This window comes from Culex pipiens, chromosome 3 (assembly GCF_016801865.2).
Source record: "Culex pipiens pallens isolate TS chromosome 3, TS_CPP_V2, whole genome shotgun sequence".
NCBI lineage: Eukaryota > Metazoa > Arthropoda > Insecta > Diptera > Culicidae > Culex > Culex pipiens.
The window spans coordinates 111,646,328-111,659,606 of NC_068939.1; the positions used below are offsets into that span (position 1 = coordinate 111,646,328).

General features: G+C 33.5%; 2 protein-coding genes across 10 annotated transcripts in view; one reads left to right on the forward strand and one right to left on the reverse strand.

The window, feature by feature from the left end:
• LOC120425934 (flotillin-2) overlaps window positions 1–13,279 on the forward strand; it is a 367,849-nt gene that overhangs the window by 76,595 nt on the left and 277,975 nt on the right. The window lies entirely within an intron of this gene.
• Window positions 1–13,279, reverse strand: part of LOC120425664 (glucose dehydrogenase [FAD, quinone]) — a 148,334-nt gene that overhangs the window by 18,257 nt on the left and 116,798 nt on the right. The window contains exons 1-2 of one of the 4 annotated variants that reach the window (XM_039590249.2): window positions 8,779–9,015; window positions 511–1,138 (exon numbers count right to left, since the gene is read on the reverse strand). The exons of 2 other annotated variants lie outside the window; for them this stretch is intronic. The gene's annotated coding sequence lies outside the window, so the exon portion shown is untranslated. Of the gene's footprint in view, window positions 1–510; window positions 1,228–8,778; window positions 9,016–13,279 lie in introns of those variants that run through there. One more of the 4 variants, XM_052709307.1, reaches the window with a different exon arrangement.

The window sequence follows — 13,279 nt, forward strand, 5'->3', positions numbered from 1 at the left end:
CTGACTACTGATATTGAAATTTATTCAAGAAATGATCACCCTTTGACGCAAAACTTAAAAGTTTACGCCTTGTTGGCTATCCATTTCACATTTTAAGCCCAATGTCCTTGACAGACTTATCTACCCGCGGTGTGTGAAATCTCGCACCTGGAACCGGTATTGATTTTGGTGGTATTTAACCCTTCTCTCGTACCGTATAAAGGTTACTCGGTTTGCATGATTTTATGAATTATCATTCCTCATTCAACATTCAAATGGCTTTTTATGCGCGTTGAGGAAATGTGATTACAACTGACAGTGTTTATCACGCTAAATAGTTTTGTAATGACATCGTCACGTCGCGATCGTCACGGGACGTTACACTTTGGTCGTAAAGTCAATCTATCCCAATGATATGCTCGATTACGGTTTTGTTGCTTGAGTGAACCTTCAAAGTGGCACTCTCTTCGGCACAGCTCTTAATAATAGACAAATGACGAAAAACGAACCCATTGGAATCGTGTTACTTACATTCGAAAGATAATCCACAACTGTAGCCCTTTTTGGTCGTCCATGTCTTCAGGAGGTTCGCGTGCTGCCGGTGTCTCTCCAAGTTGATTGCGCCCCCTCACTCCAGAAATAGATCCTACACGATATGTTGTTGTTGCTATTGCTGCTTGTGCCGGCTGACGTGCCCACAAGATAATCGCTCAAATTGCTCAATAATTGTAACACTTGTTGATTTTCTTCTTTTGTTGTTCGCCTTCGCTGCCCGTCAGTCTGTTACGAGTTGTCACTTGCTGGCATTTTTCTCTAGCTGTTTTTTCTCACCCCGGTGGCCAAATTGTTGCCTCATACGTCGTACGCTTCTTTGTGCACTTTTTAAAAGGTTTTAAGGGAAAAACAGTTTCTTCTAGCCGTGTTTCACGTTGCAATTTTCTCACAAAGACAAGTTTCACCAAGCTTACTAACGTCTCTCAAACTTCACTCAACGTGTGCTGCTGCCGTAACGGCAGGCCGTGTTCTGTCTCGAAAGTCTTGCAAAATGTTCGTTTTCCTGTGCACAGTCCTCTGGGTGTAGTCCGTTCACGTTGCTGAAGTTTTTTTGTTAAGATTCGATTGCCGCCAAAAAAGCGTTGGATTCTTCTCGCTCGGAAACCTGGAAAATCGACGTTCTCAAAGAGTGATTGACCGCTCCGTTGCCCGTCGAAAGGTCGAGAATCTCGGAACTGCTTCGGGGGAGGTGTTCTAACCATCGGAAGAGGATAGAGTTCGTGTGTGGAGTGTGGAGTCAAGTGCGTGATTCTAACAATTGGCTGGGATTTGGCTTCCGTTAACCCCGAGGGAGGTGTTGGACGAGTCGATGATGGCGTGCTCAACGGACTTGCACGCAATTCTACAACGGCGCCCTCGAGGGTGACCTGACTAGACTATAGCAAGGTGTTGCGAGGACTTTTGGTTTCGATGGTCTTGTGAGGTTTCGTGCGAGAAGTGTTGCGAGATGGCTTGATATGAAATATGGAAGTTGAATGAAATAAGGCAACATTTGTGTTGCTTCAAGAAGCGTCAGAAGTTGCATCCAGCGTTAATATCTCAATTGACTCACTATGTTTCAATGAACTTATTTATTTTGAAAAAAAAAAAACATCAGAAAATACTAAATTCATGTTGTTTTCAAGAGGCGTGTTAACTAATTTATTTCCAATATTTTTTTTTCGGAAAACTTAAAACAGTTAATTTTTTTATTTTATTACAAATGCGTCTTTTCTAAACAATTTATTTTTATACTTTTCAAGCAATGTCTTGGGACTGTAAAGTCATAACATGGAATTTCGGTCGCTCTCTTCAACGGCATAATAAAAAAAAACAGTTTTCTACCAATTTTTATTCATTAAAACTCATTTTTTGACAATGTTGTAACCTAATAGCAAAAAATGTGAAAAAGAGCCCAATGTAATAATCTAGTCAACAGTTCTGGTCTCAATGAGCGTTAATGAAGATCCTTAAATGTGTCCTTAGAAATAGTAATAGTTAACAGAAATGGAAATGTATTCAAGTCAAGATTTGATAAGTTATCTTTAACAAACTTGGCCAAACTTAAATCTTGATAAATAAAAAAACAAGCAACAGTACCCAAAACAAGAGAGGTATTATCTTTTTAAATCAAACAATGCTCAAAACATCACAAAACAAAAAAGGGGCCAACAAATAAAGAAACTTAAATTTAATATTCATCTTTTTATAATTTATATTTCATATTTGAAATGAGCCCAAATGTAGTTCAAAATAGTTACCAGTTGATTGCACTTCTATTTAAAATAGAAAACTGTGTTAAGACAGAAAAACTGCTGCTAAAAAAAATCAAATCTGAGCTTGTGTTGTTTGATTCACATGAAATATTGTTGTATCTTGTTAAGTTTATGCACAAAAAAAAAGTTGAATTTTGGAATGTTGAAATTTTGGTAGGTTGAATATTACCTCTTTTTTTTTTGAGAAATATTACATAAAAATTTATAAAAATGTGAACCTCATGAATATTCATCAAAAACTGATGAAAATTCATCATTTTCTGGGGTAAAATTAATCATTTTTTTGACACAAAATCTGTCACCATTTCCTGATGAATATTGCCATCATTTTTTTCTGTGTACATTTCTTTATGCTCTAAGGCCGATTTTCAATGTGTATTTGTTATTTCAAATATTTTTAAGTCAATTTAAAATAAATAAAATACAGCATTAGGTAAACTAAATAAGTTTCTTTTGAATAACAATAAATTCTAGAGTTTTTTTTAAAGGACCTATAAGCTAGAACCTCTTGAAATAAAACGCTAGAATTGTTCAAATTTATGGTTCAGTGCATAATATGGGTGACAATAAAAAGGGGATACCCCCTGACTCGATTCCTTAGGCAAAAATATGGAACTCTGCCAATTTTGAGCCAAATATGTTAACCCTCTACAACCTAACCCCGCCTTTAGACGGGCTTCGATCTAAAAAATCGCCAAAAATCCATTTTTCAACCAATTTTTGATCTTTAAAAAGCATTGGAAAGAAGAACTCTTAAAATTTTAGAAAATTTTAGGTGTTGTGGCCTGAACCACAACACGCCCTTTTTCCATATTTACCATCTCTGTTTGGCGATATAAGACAATAAAAACTTATGTACGTCAACAGGTAAACGCAATGACTAAATCTAGGAGGTAAAATGAAGTAAAGTCGATAGGTAGTCAATTATAATACTAGGGAGGTAGTTGATCTACCGACATGGCAATACTTAATAAAGATGAGCTCGTCCTTGGACGAGCAGAGTTGAAGTGCAACTGACAAATGTTTACATTGTTTTAAATAAAAGAAAGTCCGAGATAATAAATATTTAACAATTTGGTGTCAGAAGTAAAAAAATGTAGCTGAAGTGTAGTGATTTTCATAAGGATCAACGGCCAGGAACCCTGCAGTAAACACGGACACGATTGGTAACGTATAATAAAAAAAATTAAAAAAAACTTTAACAAACATGGAAAATTGGTTGAAATTTAAACACATCGAACTATTTGACGGTTCGGTGCAAAAATTAAAATCCTTTATAGAAATTGTGGATCTTTTTCACGAAATCTATAAAACAAAAAATGTAAATGAGAAACATTTTCTTACAGTGATTAAATACTGTAAACTTTCGGAAAATGTACAATATGAATTAAAAAACGAAAAATTTGATACTTGGGACCAACTTAAATCTTTATTGCAAGATAGATTTAAACCAAGTTTAAAATTGATGTTGGAATTATTAGACGAAATGAATGCATCATCAATCAAGCAAAATGAAACCTTAACTGATTTCATTGCTAGACTTAATTATATTCTGACAAAAATAAAAAACAATTGTGGCTCCGAATTCGAATTATTCCATCAGCATGCCATGGGTAAAGCTGTATGGAAAATAAAAGATTTGTTGTCCATCGACACAATTATTATTTTAGGCCAAGCGTCTACTTTAGACGAAATCAAAATTATTTTGGAAAAATTAAATTTAGGTGACAAAAAAATGTATGGTAAATTTCTACCATTAATTGACAGAGCAGGAAATTTAGAACAATCTACAGCTCAAAACAACGGAGTCCAATATTTTAAATTCAAAAACCATTTTCAACCATGTTTAAATTCTGGGAAAAAAGGTCCCCAAAACTTCAATCCCAGGTATAAGGGTAACAATTTTAATCCATTGCACAATAAAAATAATGATGCAAAACAAGAAAATATTTATAGAATCCGACAACAAAATAACATGAATTACTTTCACGGTAAAAATAATTGGAAATATTTTGTTCCTAAAAGGGAAAACATTCATTATAAAGATACAAAAATTAACCCTAATTATAAGGGTAAAACTTTCGTTCCATTTTTTAAAAACAAAAGACCTTATTTTATAAACAATTACGATAACAACAATAATAATAATATGACAAATGGCAATTTTCAAAATAACAACTCTCGCAACAATGGTTATAATAACACAAATAATTGCCACAACTATAACACAAAATATAATCATTACTGGCAAAACAGTATGCCAAAAAATAAAAATTATTTAGCGAAAAACAATTCAAATGATGAAATCTCGTATATTCAAGCTGAAAATTTCAACAATCCAAATATCAGTGAAAACCTTTGTGACAATACTGAAAATCCAATTCTACATAAAAATCAAAAAACAGCAGAATATGAAAATCATGGGGAAATCAAAAATAATTCAAAAATTTTCGAGCTTAACGAAAAACATAATGAGCAAATTAAAATTATAAAAAATGAAGATAAAAAGCAATGTCAAAAACTAGATTACCAACAAAACAAATTTAAAAATTATTTCATTGAAAACGAGAAAAATATTTTCTTAAATAAAAATGATCACTTCTATCAACAATTTATAGAATACTTAGATGATCTAAGTAATCAGTATTCTTACTGATAAACAAAAAAAAAAACACACACACAATCATGATAGACATATCTTAACCATCAATTATGTTGATATCTGGCCAATATCAATTATCAATGAATGTTAAAGATTTACTCTACCTTGATCGTAAGAGCAAAATATTTAAAATCATGTATATTTTTCCGGAGAATACATCTGATTTAAATATAAGTTCAGCAAAAGTATAACAAAAATTCTATCTAACAAAAATCTAAGAAAAGCATTCAGCGTACACAAAAATGAACCAAAGCAAATATTTTTGCTAAATACAAAATCATTTTCAAAACAAATTATTCGTAAAAAATAAAAATAAATGGTTCAGAACATATAACAGATTGAACAAAGAAATATGCAATGCAAAAAACGAAAAGTAAATCAATTCATTATATATATTATACAAATATTACAAATAATTCAAAATATAGCAAAATAGTTTCCTAATTTAAAATCATAGTATGTCGAAAAAAAAACAGGCGAGATATCAAAGATATCGAAATCAACCTTTTAACACTTCAAATTTAATCAATCGATGTTGTAGATATAATTTAAGTTTGATTGATTTAATTTGGTTTGTAAAAATCACTTTCATATATTAATTTTAAAACATAAATTGACAACCATCATATTTTGAATAAATTTCTAATAAAAACACTGCAAAATAATGTAAGGTGTTAATCAAATATTCACACAAAATTGATTCATATTTTCCACTTTCAAATCAGACACAAGAAATAATCTTATAATTATATTATAATAATGAAAGTGAAAAAGTATTCAAACTAACAATATACATTGAAATCTGTTCAAATAGGTTTACTAATTGATCGATTAAAAAAAATAAAGTTTTTCTTTTAAAAATTTAAAATCAGCTGTCATGAAGCAAACATCTTAACAGAAATGTTCATTTCATTAAGTATAGTAACTAGTTTGTTTGAAGTATTTTAATGTAACAATTTCTCTTATTTTACTAATTTTACTGTAAGTTAGTTCATAACAAAATAAGGAGATTACAAATTGTGACTTTATACTCAATAAACATGACTTGAATGATAGTATTAAAAAGGAAAAACAAACAATTTCGTAGATACTTATGAATATACAGATCCCTTAAAAATAACGTTACCATAAATGTATAAAATGAGAATGATCAGTTGTTATCCATGGAAATATAAACATTATAGATGTATCAACTGAATTACAAAAAAAAAAGTTCAAAACAATTCAACATACAATATAATTATAAATACACTAAAAACACACATATAAACACACAAACAAACATCTTGATTATCATTAAACAAAGTTTTGAAATTTTATAAAATACATTTGTAGTTAAGTAAAATAAATACAATGTAGTTAAGTAAAGTCTGTATAAGACAATTTTTTTTTGTAGGGGGAAGGAGACCCTTACGTTCCAACCTTCAGACGAAACAATTCTAATTGTTTCGCCATCTTCATCTTCATCTAATCGTCGCCGAGATCGTGGTCGTCATCAAAAGATTCACGAAAACGAAACCGTTAACAATCGAAACGGTTCCAAAACAACAACATCAAGACATCTTCAGCACCATCATCACAAAGTTTATTCACACATTTTCAACGCCTACAGTCATCCTGCAAATTTTACATTTCAATTATATTCTACTGCAATCTTTCATTGTAATCACTGTATTAGCCTAATTTTCGCGTCTTTCAATTGTTAAACATTATCTTTGCTGTCTAAAAAAACATATTAAATTAAAAGCAAAAATAATTATAGCTTAGTAAACAAAAATATGAAACGAATTCATTCAAAATCAGTAAACATAAAAATATCATTTGTTAGCCATACGATTTACTATTTTTATTGTATCCCACTAATCCCGAGTAAACCGCGGGTAATCGGTTCCTTCAACTAACATTAGTTTAAGTAAATTTTGTAAACAATATGTACCAATCAAAACAATAACGTATTTCAGAAATATTCAATAACATCATGAAAACTTATGAAACAAATGTCAACAATCTTCATCAAACAAAACCTCTACAAATTTAGACAACATTTCTGCAAATGTCATATAATTAAGGTTTAAAAGTTTTGTATTAGTATTCACAACTTATAATGAAAAGAAAAAAAGATCATTCAGATAATTAAAAACCTTTTCTGAGGGGGATAGTGATGTTGTGGCCTGAACCACAACACGCCCTTTTTCCATATTTACCATCTCTGTTTGGCGATATAAGACAATTAAAACTTATGTACGTCAACAGGTAAACGCAATGACTAAATCTAGGAGGTAAAATGAAGTAAAGTCGATAGGTAGTCAATTATAATACTAGGGAGGTAGTTGATCTACCGACATGGCAATACTTAATAAAGATGAGCTCGTCCTTGGACGAGCAGAGTTGAAGTGCAACTGACAAATGTTTACATTGTTTTAAATAAAAGAAAGTCCGAGATAATAAATATTTAACATAGGGTTGGAAGTTTAACTTGTTTTATGTAACATTGCAAATGTTTTTAAAAATGTCATTTTTTTAGGGGTCAACTTTGGCTATGTTTTTTACTAACATTTCCTATATTTTCAGTAAAAAGAAGTATGCAGTAATTGTTGTAGTGTTTCAGACTATGCCTCTACGCATTTTTTTACAATTCAAATGATAATGGTGCCGTTTATAGCAGAAAATGTGAAAAACAAGCAAAAAATTTAAAAAGTGCCTGTAAAACCATGTAAAAATTAGACAGGCCAAATACTGCCAAAAACAAACATAAACTAAACAAGATAAATGCAAATTGAAATACTAAAAATAAAACAAGAAAAACATAAAACAAGAGAAGTAAAGTTTTTCGTAGAACAAAAGTTGCTCAAAATGACCTCCTGAACACGGGAAAAATAAAATATTTCGAAAAAAAATTTGGGCAGTAGAGGGTTAAGGTTTAGAGGTCGCTATTGATAGTTGAAGTTTGTATAGGAAAATTTGCAAAAATGTTAGGGGAAAACATCGCTTCCGAATTTGACCGGCAGGTGGCGCAGGTCTTGCTCAAAATTGTTCAAGTGTGAGATTTTTGTAGGAAATTCAATTCTCTATGAATTTGTCGAAGGGTGCAAGACGATCCGAGTTGATAACAGGGGGTATTTCTTAAGATTAAACAAAAAAAAATTCTAGTCACCATAACTACAAAAATTCTGCTTTCTTGTTTGGTTTGAGTTTTTGAATTTTTCCCTTATAAAAATATGTTTGACCTAAAAGTGTCAAAAACCATGTTTTCGAAATTTAAACTTAAAATAAATTTATTAGCTGTTTTAAATTTAAGCATCACATACAAGAAACTTTTTTTTGCTCCATATCAGAATTTACTTTTAAGTTTTGGGTACAGTAAAAATTGCAAAATTTATTAATAAAATCAAAAGATCACTTGTTTTTAACGAAACATTTACAAACAATCACATTAAACAAACATATTCCTTTCTTTTCTTTACAGGTAAATGTCAAGTTATATAACACCTTGTGCATAATCCCGATACATGGTAAGAGTTGAACAAATGCCTTTTAATCCACAACAATATCCGCTTCGATCAGCTTGTACTCTCAGTACTGCAAAGTTTGAGTCACATTTTAAACCACATTTAACATTGTTATGCAACGACACAGTCTCAGTCTTCGGCCATGAACGGCCTTGCTTATGTAATCGATCCAGCCACACAAAGTCCAGCTTGGTTCACTTCTCGCCCACGAAACCACCCCAAGCCATAGAATTTCACAACCAGAACACGCGCGCGCTATCTCCCGAAAATTCCAAATCCCAGCCAATTCTCGCTCAACACCACACACGCAAGTTCTCACTTCTTCTAGTGGAAAACAATCGCCTATTGGGCTTGTCCCAAGGATTCCGGGGAACCGCGAACGCGCGTCCGCGAAGCACGTCTTAAGACCACGAGTTCAGAAATAAAACTAATGGATTTAAGCCACCAAAACACCTGAAATGTGCTTCTTGTTGCGTTGCGCGCCTGAGCCCGGGTGTTGCACGGCACTCACATGCAACAACTTTCGTTTTCATCGCGCAACTTTCGGCGCGGCGCGATGTTGTTCCACATTTGGAAGTTGGACGAGCGCGCGCGCGGCCTTGAGCCGTTGATCGGTTCTCAGGCCAAGAAGAGGAGGAATTGGCGTGAAACGAAATTTCAATGTCCCGAGCTGTGGGAAGAGCTCGCGGCGGCATTATCGCGATCGCATTGTGATTTTGAGCGACAACAGTGTGTCCCGCCGGTTGTTGATAAATCGTTTCGACATTTTTGAACATGACGGCGTGATCGTGCTTTCTTGTCGCAACCGCAAGTGTGACGTTACAAGTGAAACGCGACCTTGAACAATTAAACTTGAGCATGCAATGTAAACAGTAACAAACACGTACAATCAAAACTGTAGTAGCAGATAGACGATGTGAATGCCAGATTGCCAAACTGCATCTGGCAAAATTACCATACAAATTTCGTCGCAATTACAGGCTGTGGCTGTGTTTTTTGGACCCGTTTTACCCTTCTTCCCTTTGTCGTTGAGGGCTCATATTTGGCATGAGTTCATCTCATATATAGACAAACAAACGCTGAAAGTTTCATCCAAATCGGAGTACCGTAAACCGGGGTGACTTTGAAAGGATTTCAATTTGTTTTTAGAATATTTTCCAACAGGTAAGGTTTTTCTAAGATTATTATTTTTAAAACATGTACTGGGGTAGGCCACACAAAGTCCATGCACTATTTCGGAAAAAAAGTTTTTTCAATAATGTTAAGAAAAATAGTTACGTTAAAAATTCTTAGTTTTAATTCCGGGGTGACTTTGATAGCCATAGTTTTTCTTGTTAAAATCATATTTTAGATGTTCAAACTTTATTTGTACGCTAAATGTACCATCACTAAAGTAGCTGATATAGTTTTTAAGAAAAAAAATCAATGTTTATATTTAGTTAACTGAGTGTATAAGCTTTTTAGCAAAATACATATAAATTTTAGGTAAAATTGTTAAAAAGTTGGGATTTTACCTGAAATTTGTTAAAACTAGTTTTGTTTACAAAATTATCGATTTATATTGCATTTTATACTGAATTCGAAGCACGAATCACAAGTTTTCACAAAAAAAAAAGCAAAGCAATCCACTTTAACGACCCCCGGGTCTTTTGTGGTCTCTGTTGCAATTTTCTGCTCATTTCTAGGCGTCCGAAGGTTATGTGTGGTGAGTCACCCAAAACCTCTTTACGCAAATGGACCGACGTTTTACTTCCCCATCCGATAGAAGGCGTGATCAGGCAAATCTCGTCTCAAAAAATGCCACCGGGTCCGTCTGGGATTGAACCCAGGCCATACTGGGGTTTAGAGGCTACCACGCTAACCACTAAACCACCGAACCCGGCAGTTTTCAAGTTTTCACATTTTACATGAAATTTGTTCAACTGAAATTTCCCATGAATTTGGTGATTTTATTTTTAATTGTGTTCCAAAAACACATATTATTTATTATTTACAAACTTTTTTAACCTTCTCCTAGTGGAAAATTGTCCAAAGAATCCAAAAATGCATTCCGTTTTCCGATTAAAAATCATGTTCATTGAGAAAATCATGACACTTTGAGAAGTAGAAGTATGAACCTGATTTACGAACTCGACCCGAAGAAAGCTTCCGGTTATGATGGATTTCCGGTTTCCGCGCTCAAAAAACATCGAAATCTTCTCTCTGCCATCATTTGCAACTGTTTCAACCAATGTGTTAGCCTAGGAACATACCCACCCTGTCTTAAAAAAGCAGTAGTACACCCAATTTACAAAAACGGAAACCCGAGGGACCCTAGTCTTTGAAAAACTGATCTACGCACGTCTGAGCAACTTCCTGGTTGCCACAAAACGGTTCTACGCACACCAATTTGGTTTCCGGAAAGGATCTTCAACGGAAATCGCTGTACTCGAGATGACGGATGAAATCACCAAGAAGCTGGACCAGAAAATGTCCGCAGGAACAATATTCCTGGATCTCTCCAAGGCGTTTGACACCATCCATGAGATGCTTTTGAGGAAGTTAGAAGTGTACGGCATTCAAGGCTTGCCAAACGCTCTCCTACGCAGCTATTTATCGGACCGGCTTCAACAAGTGACAGTCTCAGGAGTACGCGGAAACAGTAGGTTTGTACGTTGTGGGGTGCCCCAAGGAAGTGTCCTAGGACCTCTTCTGTTTCTCCTCTACGTAAACGACCTGCCAAATCTTGTGCTGAAAGGGAAACCTCGTCTGTTTGCCGACGATACCGCCATATCGTACTATGGATCGTCTCCAAACCAAGTGATTGAATTCATGCGTGAAGACATGGAACTTGTAATGAATTACCTAGATAACAATCTCCTCTCGCTTAACCTAGGGAAAACCAAGCTAATGCATTTTAGGTATCCTAAACGAGTCCTACCGCCACATCCAGCCCTAACCGTTCGGAACCAAACTATTGAAGAAGTGACTAGTTACAAGTACCTAGGCGTTCACATAGACAATTGTTTATGTTGGGACGTCCAAACAAGAGAAATTGGGTCTAAATGTGCGTCTCTTTGTGGTATTTTAAGGAAACTCTCAACAACAGTCCCTCAACATGTCCTCTTAAAAATGTATCTAGCTTTCATACACAGTCGATACCAATACGCTGTAGCAGTCTGGGGAGGATGCAGCAAAACTCACCTTAGTGACTTGCAAGTCCAACAGAATAGATGTTTAAAAGCTATTTTCAAGTTACCTTTTCTGCACCCTACGCGTGAGCTGTACTTGATGCGCCAACACACTGTACTACCAATTAGAGGGATTTTTATGCAGCGTATTGCAGTAATTATGTACAGAACACTGAACAATGTAAACTTACACCACAACTTTGAATTCAGAACAGCAATCCATCAGCACTATACACGACAAGCACACCACCTCAGAAGATCGGAGTTTAGAACGGAAACAGGAAGAAGACGCTTTGTAGTAGCAGGTCCAACCATTTACAATTCCCTCCCAAATGAAATCAAGCAAGCACGAACTCTAAGTGAAGTCAAAAGTAAGCTTACTGCTTACATTAGAAGTAATGTTAATAATTATCTTTTGCATTGATTTACCAGTAATGTGTTACCAGTAACTAAGATTACAACCCTTTAAAGGAACAACTCTGTTCATTAGGGAAGTAATTGCGGAACGAAATGAATGAAATATACGTTATTATTATTATTATTATAAAAAAAAAGTTTAAAATAATGACTTTCATCAACATTTTCTTAACTATAGTTAACTAACTTTTTAAACTTGTCAAAATTTTATGGAAAGTTCTTCTTGAGGTACTTTGAACACTTCTCTACCACGGTCAGTGTGTTTCTAAACCATTCCTAACGTATTTTAATTGTACTCTTCATTTTGCGGAAATATCACAAACCTATTAAAGTCACCCTGGCTATCAAAGTCACCCCGTTTTACGGTACTTGGATACGACCTGTTACACATTGGTGAAAAACTCGCTATTAAGTATGACTCAAAAACTACGCTAAAGTGATTTAAAATTTTTAAATCCAAAATGGCGGCCAATATGGTGGTGACGAAATCTTGATAAAAATGCATTTTAGTATTTAATAGGCAATCTAGTATTCTAATTTGACTAAAATGGTGTTGCAGAACTCGAATTTGATGTTTGAAACAAGAAAACGAAAAATAAACCTTCGGATAATCGAACATCGGAAAATCTAAACTTCGGATAATCGAGACTTCGGATAATCAAGTCTGGACTGCAGCTCTTGATTAGTTTTGTAATATCTTGTAAAAATTTCAAACAAAATTGAGTCAAAGGTTTCCTTTCAATAGTATAATATTCTTGAGATTGAAACGACTATTTTAGACATTAAAAATCCTAAAAGTTCTTTGGAATCCTGTTAACTTTTATATGTTTATAAAATGTGAATATAGCTTCATTTTCATTAATCGAAAAAAAAAATATTTTTCGAATAAAATCCAAAGTTTTTCGATTTTGTTTTAATTTTTTAATATATGAAAAAATATTGAAATTGTTAAACTGACAAAATAAATTCATTAAGTTTACACTTAGGCTGTTATTAAAAAGTTTCAGTAATATGTTTTTTTTTAAATTGCATTAAATTAGCGGTAAAGCATACATTCTTACTAAAATAAATTTTATATTGACAAAATACAACATTAAACAACGGACAACTGGATAAATCAACATTGATTTTTAAAATAAATTATCAAAATCCAGATAATTGAAACTTGACGAAAACTTTTTGTCATTCTAGATATCCAGAATTTCATAAGAATAATAGTTATCATGTTTAAAG